This window comes from Equus quagga, chromosome 1, assembly GCF_021613505.1.
Source record: "Equus quagga isolate Etosha38 chromosome 1, UCLA_HA_Equagga_1.0, whole genome shotgun sequence".
Taxonomy (NCBI): Eukaryota; Metazoa; Chordata; class Mammalia; order Perissodactyla; family Equidae; genus Equus; species Equus quagga.
The window spans coordinates 178,192,740-178,204,957 of NC_060267.1; positions in this window are offsets into that span (position 1 = coordinate 178,192,740).

Here is a 12,218-nt window from a genome sequence, read left to right on the forward strand (position 1 = left end):
TTCTCCCTTAGAGCTTTTAATGCAGCACACGTTATTATTCTAGGTTCTGGGTCAGATAGTTTCAGTATCTATGTCATACTTAACAAGGGGCAATTCTGTTTCTCAGCAGTGTGTTTTTTCTTCTTACCTATTTTATGCATCGTGATTTTTTGTTAAAAATGGCCTGCTGTGAAAGATAACACAGGCTGAGGTAAATAGGTTTTATACCTGGAAATGAGCACTCCTTTCCTTCCACTAGGCCTTTAGTGTGGGGTTTGTTTTAATCATCAGATGTTGGTCTGGCTGTAGGGTTTGTGGAAGCCATGCTTGCCCTCAGTGAACCATATGTTTTAAATTCCTCTAATACTAGCTTGGCAGTGTAAGAGCTGGTTTGCCAGAAGGTTTTTTCGTTATCATCCCCTGTGTGTTACCTCTCAGAGTGGGTCTGTCTTCACGTTCTTGCAACAGTCCCCGCAGGATTCCAGTCTTACTTCTTACTTGACCTTGTTGACCTGATGGTGGAGGGCATGCAGGAGATGTTCTATTTTGTTCTAGTTAAGACTCAGTCTTAGGAAGGCACTGTGCCACTGGGTCTTAGAGATGTGGACTTCCCAATGCTCCTGATTCACTCCCAGCTATTATTGCCCCTTTTTCCAGTGATAACATTTTTTTCCTGTTTTCCTCCCCTATCTGCAACGGGCTTACACCAGTGATATAAGGCAGATTAAGGCTCTGTCTCATAAGAGATATAGGAGAGAAGAGTCCGGGTGGAAATTTGTGCCATCACACAGCAGCTGTTGTCCCTCTTCCCCAGCCTTGGGCCATCAAGAATGCCTTGTCAGAATTCTCACCAATCTCTTTGGATCTGTTGGGATCTGTGGATAAAAATATGCAAGGGAGCCAGACTGTCCCCACATCTGTGGCCCCCAGGGGCTCCACAATGTCTTGCCAGCCTACATTCATCCTCCACCAATTTGTTACCTATGCTAGCTGAATTCTCCTTTCTTGTATCTTCTTACTATATCTGCCCCAAGGAAGCAAATGCTCAGGTCTTGTGTATCCCTGCACGCACCTGTCTTTTCTTAATATTTTGGACTAGTTGGTTGCCCTGCAACCTCAACTCTCTGATAGGTTCAAGAAAAGCCATGAACTTGCAGTATGTTCATCTCTTTTTGTTGTAAGAGTGTGTGTGACACCCTTCTCTCTGCATTCTAAAACAGAAACCGGAAGGCTGGCAATCAGAATTTTAAAAGCATCCCAGGGGATTTTAATGTGCACTCAAGGTTGGGGACCACTGCCTTTCAAGAATGAGCTTTGAAGCCTGCTAGATTCCTCCAATCAGAACATTTCTGCCTTGCCTTTTACTGGTCATGCTGTACCGCTCAAAATAGTTATAGGAGATGCTTTTTAGGCCAAAATCAGGTTAATTAATGGCACTAAGTTAATCTGCTTCCTCGTGTTTCCTCCCCAATTTATAATATAGCACTTTCCATAAGGCTATTAGCTTAATTTTTTTAAAACATTTTTACTGAGTTTATGATAGTTTACAACCTTGTGAAGTTTCAGTTGTACATTATTGTTTGTCAGTAGTGTTATAGGTGCACCACTTCACCCTTTGTGCCCACCCCCCAACCCCTTTCCCCTGGTAGCCACTAATCTGTTCTCTTTGTCTACATGTTTAACTTCCACATGTGAGTGGAGTCATACAGACATTGTCTTTCTCTATCTGGCTTATTTCACTTAACATAATTCCCTCAAGGTCCATCCACGTTGTTGTGAATGGGACTATTTCATTCTTTTTTAAGGCTGAGTAGTATTCCATTGTATATATATATACCATATCTTCCTTATCCAATCATCACTCAATGGGCACTTTGGTTGCTTCTACGTCTTGGCTATTGTAAATAATGCTGTAATGAACATAGGGGTGCATGGGACTTTTGGAATTGCTGATTTCAAGTTCTTTGGATAGATACCCAGTAGTGGGATGGCTGGGTCATATGGTAGTTCTATTTTTAATTTTTTGAGAAATCCCCATACTGCTTTCCATAGTGGTTGCACCAGTTTGCATTCCCACCAGTAGTGTATGAGGGTTCCTTTTTCTCCACAACCTCTCCAACATTTGTTACTTTTTGCTTGGTCATTTTTGCCATTATAATGGGTGTTGGGTGACATCTTAGTGTAGTGTTGATTTGCATTTCTCTGATGATCAGTGATGATGAACATCTTTTCATGTGCCTACTGGCCATCCGGATATCTTCTTTAGAGATATTTTTTTGGAGAAATATCTTCTTTGGAGAAACCCCATTTTTTGATGGGGTTGTTTGATTTTCTGTTGTTGAGTTGTGTGAGTTATTTATATATGATGGAGATTAACCCTTTGTCAGATATATGACTTGCAAGTATTTTTTCCCAATTAATAGGGTTTTTTTTTGTTTGTTTCAATCTGGTTTTCCCTTGCCTTGAAGAAGCTCTTTAGTCTGATGAAGTCCCATTTGTTTATTCTTTCTATTGCTTCCCTTGTCTGAGAAGATATGGTGTCCCAAAATATCCTTTTAATACTGATGTCAAAGAGTGTACTGCCTCTGTTTTCTTCTAGAAGCCTTATGGTTTCAGGTCTTATCTTTAGGTCTTTGATCTGTTTTGAGTTTATTTTTGTGAATGGTAAAAAAGAATGGTCAATTTTCATTCTTTTACATGTGGCTGTCCAGTTTTCCCAGCACCATTTGTTGAAAAGACTTTCTTTTCTTCATTGTATGCCCTCAGCTCCTTTGTCGAAGATTAGCTGTCCATAGATGTGTGGTTTTATTTCTGGGATTTCAATTATGTTCCATTCATCTGTGCACATGTTTTTGTACCAGTATCATGCTGTTTTGATTACTGTAGCTTTGTAGTATGTTTTGAAGTCAGGGGTTGTGATGCCTCCAGCTTTGTTCTTTTTTCTCAGGATTGCTTTAGCAATTCAGGGTCTTTTGTTGCCCCATATGAATTTTAGGATTCTTTGTTGTATTTCTGTAAAGAACGTCATTGGGATTCTGATTGGGATTGCATTGAATCTATAGATTGCTTTAGGTAGTATGGACATTTTAACTATGTTTATTCTTCCAATCCATGTGCATGGAATGTCTTTCCATCTCTTTATGTCATCATCCATTTGCTTTAGGAAAGTCTTATAGTTTTTCGTTGTATAGGTCTTTCACTTCCTTAGTTAAATTCACCCCAAGGTATTTTATTCTTTTTGTTGCAATTGTGAATGGTATTGTGTTCTTGAGTTCTTTTTCTGTTAGGTCATTATTAGAGTATAGAAATGCTACTGATTTATGTAAGTTGATTTTGTACTCTCTAACTTTGCTGTAGTTGTTCATTATTACTAAAAGCTTTCCAATGGATTCTTTGGTGTTTTCTATATATAAGATCATGTCGTCTGCAAACAACAAGAGTTTCACTTCTTCCCTCCCTATTTGGGTTCCTTTTATTCCTTTCTCTTGCCTAATTGCTCTGTTCAAAACCTCCAGTACTATGTTGAATAAGAGGGGTGATAGAGGGCATCCTTGTCTCATTCCTGTTCTCAGGGGCATGGCACTCAGTTTTTGCCCATTAAGTATGATGTTGGCTGTGGGTTTGTCATATATGGCCTATATTATGTTGAGGTTATTTCCTTCTATCCCCATTTTGTTCAGAGTTTTTATCATAAATGGCTGTTGGATCTTATCAAATGCTTTCTCTGCATCTATTGAGAAGATCATGTGTTTTTATTCCTCAATTTTGTTGATGTGGTGTATCACATTGATTGATTTGCAGATGTTGAACCATTCCTATGTCCCTTGTATGAGTCCCACTTGATTATGATGTATGATCTTTTTGATGTATTGCTGAATTCTGGTTGCCAAAACTTTTTTGAGAATTTTTGCATCTATTTTCATCATTGATATTGGCCTGTAGTTCTCCTTTTTCATGCTGTCCTTGTCAGGCTTTGGTATCAGAGTGATGTTGGCCTTGTAGAATGTGTTAGGAAGTGTTCCATCCTCCCTAATGTTTTGGAATAGCTTAATAAGTACAGGTATTAAATCCTCTCTGAAAGTCTGGTGGAATTCCCCAAGAGAGCCGTCTGGTCCTGGGGTTTTATTCTTTGGGATGCTTTTGATTGCTGTTTCAATCTCTTTCCTTGTGATTGGTCTGTTCAGATTGTCTGTTTCTTCTTGACTTAGCTTTGTGAGATTGTAAGAGTCTAAGAATTTATCCATTTCCTCTAGGTTATCCATGTTGTTGGCCTATAGTTTTTCGTAGTATTCTCTTATAATCCGTTGTATTTCTGTGGAGTCTGTTGTTATTTCTTCTCTTTCATTTCTGGCTTTGTTTATTTGAGCTTTCTCTCTTTTTTTCTTTGTAAGTCTGGCTAGGGGTTTGTCAATTTTATTTATCTTCTCAAAGAACCAGCTCTTTGTTTCATTGATCCTGTCTACTGCCTTTTTTGTTTCAATAGCATTTATTTCTGCTCTGATTTTTATTATTTCTCTCCTTCTGCTGACTTTGGGCTTTGTTTGTTCTTCTTTCTCTAATTCAGTTAAGTGTAATTTGAGATTGCTTATTTGGGATTTTTCTTGTTTGTTAAGGTATGCCTGTATTGTGATGAATTTCCCTCTTAATACAGCTTTTGCTGTATCCCATATGAGTTGGTATGGCATGTTATTGTTTTCATTTGTCTCCAGATATTTTTTTATTTCTTCTTTAATTTCTTCAGTGATCCATTGCTTGTTCGATAGTAAATTGTTTAGTCTCCACATCTTTGTCCATTGCTCAGCTTTTTTCTTGTAATTAATTTCTAGCTTTATGGCATTATGATCGGAGAAGATGCTTGTTACTATTTCAATTTTTTAAATTTATAGAGGCTTCCCTTGTTTCCCAACATATGGTCTATCCTAGAGAATGTACCATGTGCACTTGAGAAAAATGTGTATTCTGCTGTTTTTGGATGCAGTGTTCTATATATGTCTATTAAGTCCAACTATTTTAGGTTTTCATTTAATTCCACTGTTTCCTGTTGATTTTCTGTCTGTGTGATCTGTCCATTGATGTGAGTGGGGTGTTGAGGTCCCCTGCTATTATTGTGTTATTTTTGATGTCTTCTTTTAGGTTTGTTAATAGTTGCTTTATGAACTTTGGTGCTCCTGTGTTGGGTGCATAGACATTTATAAGCATTATTTCTTCTTGATGTAGTGTCCCTTTGATCATCATATACTGCCCCTCTTTGTCTCTCTTTACCTGCTTTATCTTGAAATCTACTTTGTCTGGTATGAGTATTGCGACACCTGCTTTCTTTTGTTTGCCATTAACTTGGCATATCATCTTCTACCCCTTCACTCTGAGCCTGTATTTGTCATTGGAGCTGAGATGTGTTTCCTGGAGGGAACAAATGGTTGGATCTTGTTCTTTAATCCATCTTGCCACTCTGTCTTTTTATTGGAGAGTTCAATCCTTTTACATTGAGGGTGATTATTGATGAATGCGGGCTTAATGCTGTCATTCTGTCACTCATTTTCCAGTTTTCCCAAGTTTCCTTTGTTTCTCCTCCAGTGTGTTTTGGTCTACCCATTGACTTCTGCAGTTTCTTATGCTGTGTTTCTTAGTTTTTTCCTTGTTTATTTTTTGTGTCTCTGTTCTGCTTTTTAGTTTAGCGGCTACCCAGAAGTTTGTATTCAGAATCTCGTGCGTAACATAGTCCATTTTCTGATGGCCTCTCATTTCCTTAATCTAAGCTGACTCAGTCCCTTTCCTTCTCCCCTCCTAAGTTATTATTCATATCTTATTCCAACTTGTGTTGTGAGTTTGTGGTTAAAGTGACAAGATTGTCTTTGTTTTTGGTGTTTTCCTTCCCTTTATGCTAATGCTATAGTTGAATATTTGCTATCCTATTCTGATTCTATCTGTTTGTCTACTTACTCTGTGTTTTGTGACCCTTTCCTCCCTTTTTTTCTCTTTTCAGGTATGAGGGCCTTCTTGAGGATTTCTTGTGGGGGGGGTGTCTCATGGCTATGAAGTGCCTTAGCTTTTGTTTGTCTGGGAAAATTTAATTTCTCCTTCATATCTGAAGGATATTTTTGCTGGATAGAGTATTCTTGGCTGAAGATTTTTATCTTTTAAAGATTTGAATATGTCATTGCATTCTCTCCTAGCTTATAAGGTTTCTGCAAAGAAATCTGCTGAAAGTCTGATAGGGGTTCCTTTGTAGGTTATTTTCTTCTGCCTTGCTGCCCTGAGTATTCTTTCTTCATCATTCATTTTTGCCAGTTTTACTACTATATGTCTTGCAGTAGGTCTTTTTACATTGACAAATCTAGGAGATCTGAAAACTTCCTCCACACACGTTTCTCTCTCACTCCCTAGATTTGGCAAGTTCTCTGCTATTATTTCCTTTTTTTTCTTAAAGATTGGCACCTGAGCTAACAACTGTGGCCAATCTTTTTTTTTTCTTTTTCTGCTTTATCTCCCCAAATCCCCCCTGGTACATAGTTGTACATCTTAGTTGCAGGTCCTTCTAGTTGTGGCATATGGGATGCTGCCTCAACATGGCCTGACAAGTGGTGCCATGTCTGCGCCCAGGATCTGAACCCCGGGCCACTGCAGCGGAGTGCACAAACTTAACCACTCGGCCACGGGGCCGGCCCTTCTGCTATTATTTCTTTGAGCACGCTTTCTGCTCCATTCTCCTTCTCTTCCCCTTCTTGGATACCTATAATTCTTATCTTGCATTTCCTCATTGAGTCAGCTATTTCTCAGAGATTTTCTTCATTTGTTTTTAGTCTTAGTTCTCTCTCCTCTGTCTGGAACCATTCAACATGTCTACCTTCAATTATGCTGATTCACTCCTCTATTTTGTCCACATGAGCATTCAGGGAATCGGTATTTTGTTTTATCTCTTCCATTGTGTTTTTCATCTCTAGTATTTCTGATTGATTCTTCTTTATAGTTTCAATCTCTTCTGTGAAGTAGCTCCAGAACTCGTTGAATTGTTTCTCTATATTTTATTTTACCTCATTGAGTTTTTTGATGATAGCTATTCTGAATTCGTTGTTATTTAGTTTACTTATTTCTGAGTCTTCAGTACATAATTCTGGTTATTTATTGTTTTCCCTCTGGTCTGGAGATTTAATGAATTGCCGGATGCCAGAAGTACACTATTTCCCCTTTGTGATATTATTTGGTTGCAGCAGTTACAGCTTATTGCCACTAGATGGGGGTTGAAGCTGTGTATTCTGAGCCCTCTCCCTTCAGCTGAGATGGCAGGGCACAGTGTGGATTAGAGGGGGGAGACACTTTCTCTTGCGTGCAGACCTGGGTTTCCTGATCAGCTCTCGTTATCTCATCTCCTGGGGTCTTGGCTTGATGAGGTCACCCCACATGAAAGCTTTCACCCCATTAGAGGGCTTCCCTCTAAGCTGCAAGGGCACTAGGGAGTCCTGGGTGATCCTGCAGATGTGCAATCCCCCACTCCTTCCCTTACAGAGCCTCCTCTGGCAGTGATCCCAGTCTCTAGGGGAGGAAGCAAAATTCTCTCTTACCCCATTCCAGCTCCACCGAGGGGGGCTCCAGCCTTCCTGCCCCCCATTGTTTGGCTGCTGTGAGTCTCTGAGGATTCCTGTGCTATTAGGATATTTTTTGTTGGAATATGGTTGCTCCTTTTTGTTGTATGTTGGAGGGGAGAGAGTCCCAGGCAAGCTCACTCCACCCTGACGCTGACGTCACTCTAGCTACTCCTATTAGCTTACTTTTTGATGTTCCTAGAGTTGTTGCCAAACTAAGTGGATAGATTTCTAGCTTTTTGGGGAAAAAAAGAGCAAAAAAGGAAAAAGAAGAAGGTAAAGAAAGGGTAATAGCTCCACAAATAAATTTACTTATGCATTTTTCAAACAAGAGCATAATCAAGCATGAAAAGTCAATGGATCCTGAAGGGAAAAGAAAGAGAGGAAACGAGGAGCACCTATGTGAATCAGCTGAGCACATGCTACAACTGAAGAAGGAGTATGTACAGGGATATGTGACTTTTTCAAATCAAACTATTTGGGGAAAAATGAGAAATGGCCAATTACATAAAATTATACGTTTCTTTTCCATTGTAACAAGACTGAAAGAAAAGCTAAAGGCTAGTCAGAATTCTATTACTTGAGGGAAAAAAATAAGACTCAAAAGAATAAATGATCCCTTAAAACATTTCTTAAATTCTTCTGCACTGTCACTTTTACAGAATTTCCAATGTTTGTGTTTCTTGTTTCTTTGAAAATGGAAACTTTTTAGTTAATTGTCCATAGAGATGTTTTTGGGAAATTACTAAAGTTTCCCTTATCTTTCTCCTTTCAGTGTTTATATTACTGTCTTATGGGTACAAGTTCGTAATATACTGACGTTCTTCTGTGTCAGAAATTTCCCAGATTCTCCAAGCTTCCCATGTCTAACTTGAACTCAGAAGAGACAATTCTCACACAAATGTCTGACAGTAATATGGGAGCATCTAAGAGTACTAAAGAATAACAAAAGGAAGGATATTGGGCCTATTCTGACTTTTTTATTCACTTTGCTTCTACCCTTACTTCTCTTAATCCAACACAGAAACACATACACACACACATATGCAAACACATGGTTACACCCATTCAATTACAGATAACTGATTCATATCCTTGAAAACACTCAAAAGTAAAATGTAACTTCTAGTTTTATATCCAATGCACTTGCTGATTCTTGTATACTATCCTATTTCATATCCCAGATATATATCCAATGATGTGTATCTATGTATATCCAAAACAAAGAGGAAGAGTTAAGTTCTGAAACACGTTTTCTTTAGTTTCAGTTTCAACAAGCCTCATTTTCACCTGACAATCTAGTCATATGCTGGCTATTCAAAAATCTAAATTCAGTAATTGGTGTAAAATTTAATCTAGGCTTGTTTAATACCAGGAGTCACTGATGTTGTAACAGCTTAAAATAGGCTCCCCCATTAAGGAAACACTGCTTAAGTTATATTTGTTAAAAACAGTACAGTTAAGGGCTGGCCTGGCAGTGCAGTAGTTGAGTTTGCATGATCTGCTTGGGCAGCCCGGGGTTCACCAGTTTGGATCCTGGATGCAGACATGGCACTGCTTGTTAAGCCATGCTGTGGTAGGCGTCCCACATATAAAGTAGAGGATTATGGGCATGGATGTTAGCTCAGGGCCAGTCTTCCTCGGCAAAAAGAGGAGCATTGACAGCAGATGTTAGCTCAGGGAAAATCTTACTCAAAAAAAAAAAGTACAGTTAGTATGTTCACATTTTAACTGATACCAACGATAGAGAATGCAGGAGTCAATGAACCAAAAAAGGAGCATTACCAATTAGTACTTTTATAATCTGGGAGCAATTTGGAAACAGGTTTCAAATGTAGATAAGAACACCAAAAACATTCAAGAAACTACCAATGAATAAACCCCAGGATGTGTAGGCTGCAGTTAGGGATTTTCCACTTATATCTGATAGCCTTAGCTCACCTAATCCACAGAAGATTGACCTTTCATGTGAAGATACATACATTTTATTTTTGTTGATTAAAATCTCAGTAGTTTGTATTAAGGAGTATTTATTAGGTGGTAAATAATAAAAATATATTTACCCCAAAGATCCATACCTGGACAGACATAGTTCTCTTTCTCATGCAAGCCAGTCATTTGGGGCTGGCTAACTGCATCCTGGAAATCAGAGGAGATCTAAAGGTCCCCAGGCCTCCACAGAAGTGTGAGCAAAAAGACACTCCAATCTAGCCTCAAGTTAGTAGATTGAGGTCACTTCTAAGTTTTCTCAGAGATTCACAGAAGAGAGAGATTGTAAGGATTGAGCTCTGAAGAAACAATGCTAAGAATAGATAGAATAGTGTTCTGTAGCTCACTCGTACTGCCTCCAGATAAGCAATTTTGTACTTCTTCCCAATACTGCATTGGTAGCTTGAAATCAGCTGTGATAGAAATGTTTAGAACATGGAAATTGACAAATGCTACAAATAAGATTTATTTGTTTGGGTTTTTTTTTTTTTTTTTTTTTTGCCCAGAGAGCTAGTTTACCAGCACACTTCAAGAATATAAGTTTGTAGTCAAAATGAAATGAAGGTCAATAAAAATTTTATAGGAGTGCTATGCAATTGTGTTAAAATTATGGAGGACCTTATAATATGAAAGACTCAATCCCACTTGTGTCTTTTTAAGCTGATATCCAGAGACCAAATCTTATTCACCCAATTTAACACAGTTCCCATGGATGAAAGTGTTTGATAAAATTGCCATTCTGCTAGTCAACAGGTAGGTAACTGCAATGATCTGAATGTTTATATCCCCCCAAAATTCATATGTTCAAATCCTAACCTCCAAAGGTGATGGTAGTTGGAGGCGGGGCTTTTGAGAGGTGCTTAGGTCATGAGGGAGGAGCTACATGAGTGAGATTAGTGTTCTTATAAAAGAGACCCCACAGAGCTCCCTAGCCCCTTGGACTGTGTGAGGACACAGTGAGGAAGTGTAGGCTAGAACCAGAACAAAGGCCCTCACCTGCCCACGCTGGCACCCTGGTCTTAGACTTCCAGCCTCTAGAACTGTAAGAAATAAATTTCTGTTGTTTATAAACTACCTTATCTGTGGCATTTTGTTATAGCAGCCTGAACAGACTAAGATAGGAACAATTTGAAATGAAAAACATGAAAGTACCTAAAATGAGAGTAGAATTCAGTCCATTTTAGTTGCTCTCTTTTTCCTACATCGTGAAGCACATTTTCTGCTTTCAAAATAAATATACTGTTCTTTGGCTGGAAGTACTAAACCATAAACCAGAATGCCAAAAAGTCTGTGGTTCAGATGAGAAAGTCTGGAAAAGAAGCCTAAGTGAGCACAGTGTATTTTCTTTGCATGTGATGATAGAAACTTTATGTTGTTTATCCTCAGATTTTCACTTTCTAGGCCAATGCAATCTTGTAAGCTCTATTTTTCTTTGATTCTTATCCTAAGTTGACTTCAAGGTGACTAAAGAAATTTTGGTAGCCTATCATAGTAGAAGTTATATGTGAGGTTCAGAACTGGAAAATATTCTGGTAGCATTTGTAAACGTTACCTTGTGTTCAATCTTTCCAATAGTGTACCAGATGTAATACTGGAAAATGAATCCAGACACTACAAAAACCTGCTAGAAAAATTCAACCTTAATCTCAGAGAAGTTCACAAGTGCTTCAACCAAGTAACAGTGGAAATTAAAGTGCAGTGGAAATGAAAGATGCCAGACCTCTTTTCTCAGCCTCTAGAATGGTTTCAAATGTTCATTTGGAAGGCTGCAATTAATCAAGATTAAATTGGATGATCTCAGTTCATTAAGGCTGCATGAAAAAAATAAAAATCATTGCTAAATAACAAGGAATGCTTTTGGAAGTTTAAATTTTGCCCTTAAAATATAATTAGCAATGTTATTTATTACATATTGTGACACAATTTTTGAAACCACGTCATTCAAAATATTATTTTACTTATTCTAAATATTTACCACACCTAAAGTTATTAGATGATGATAACACCCCCTAATAACTTGTTTGCGTATCAGAAACATAGCATGTTTAGATAAGTCATAAAGTGATAAATTCAATTTTTGCCTCCTACTGTCAAAATAAACACCTATCTTAGACAAAGTGCTAGAAATTAAGTAAATTGTTAGCTTCATAAAAGCATGTGAAATTTTGGGGGTTGTATAATATAAAAAAACCTTACCAGACTGACAGTGTGCTGCTATACAACATAGGAGTAGGGAAAGATAAAGGAGGGCTCCATTTTACACTCACAATGGATAATATGGTGCATTTACTACTCCCAGAAATTCCTGCTTATTGATGCCAAAAGTTGTAAAGGAGTCCATGTAAAGTTTCTTTTAAAATTCAGTCACTATCACTTGTGGACCAGCCTCCCTACAGGACCACTCTGGAGCTGCACATGCCTGTCCGTGTAGACGTACTTGAGTCCAGGAATGACACTGGCAGCAAGGATCCTAGTGTATGCATGGATGAAGAAGAGACTGCAAAATATAGTGTGGATTGGTAGTGGAGAATGGAAGAAAATCTATGATTTTTTTAAAAAAAACGGCCATTAAGATACTATTCCCTAGGGCTGATATCTAGATGGTTTTAATCATACACAGTCACAGGCTCCTCTTTTAGTTTTTCCATATTGATTCCCATGTTAGAAACA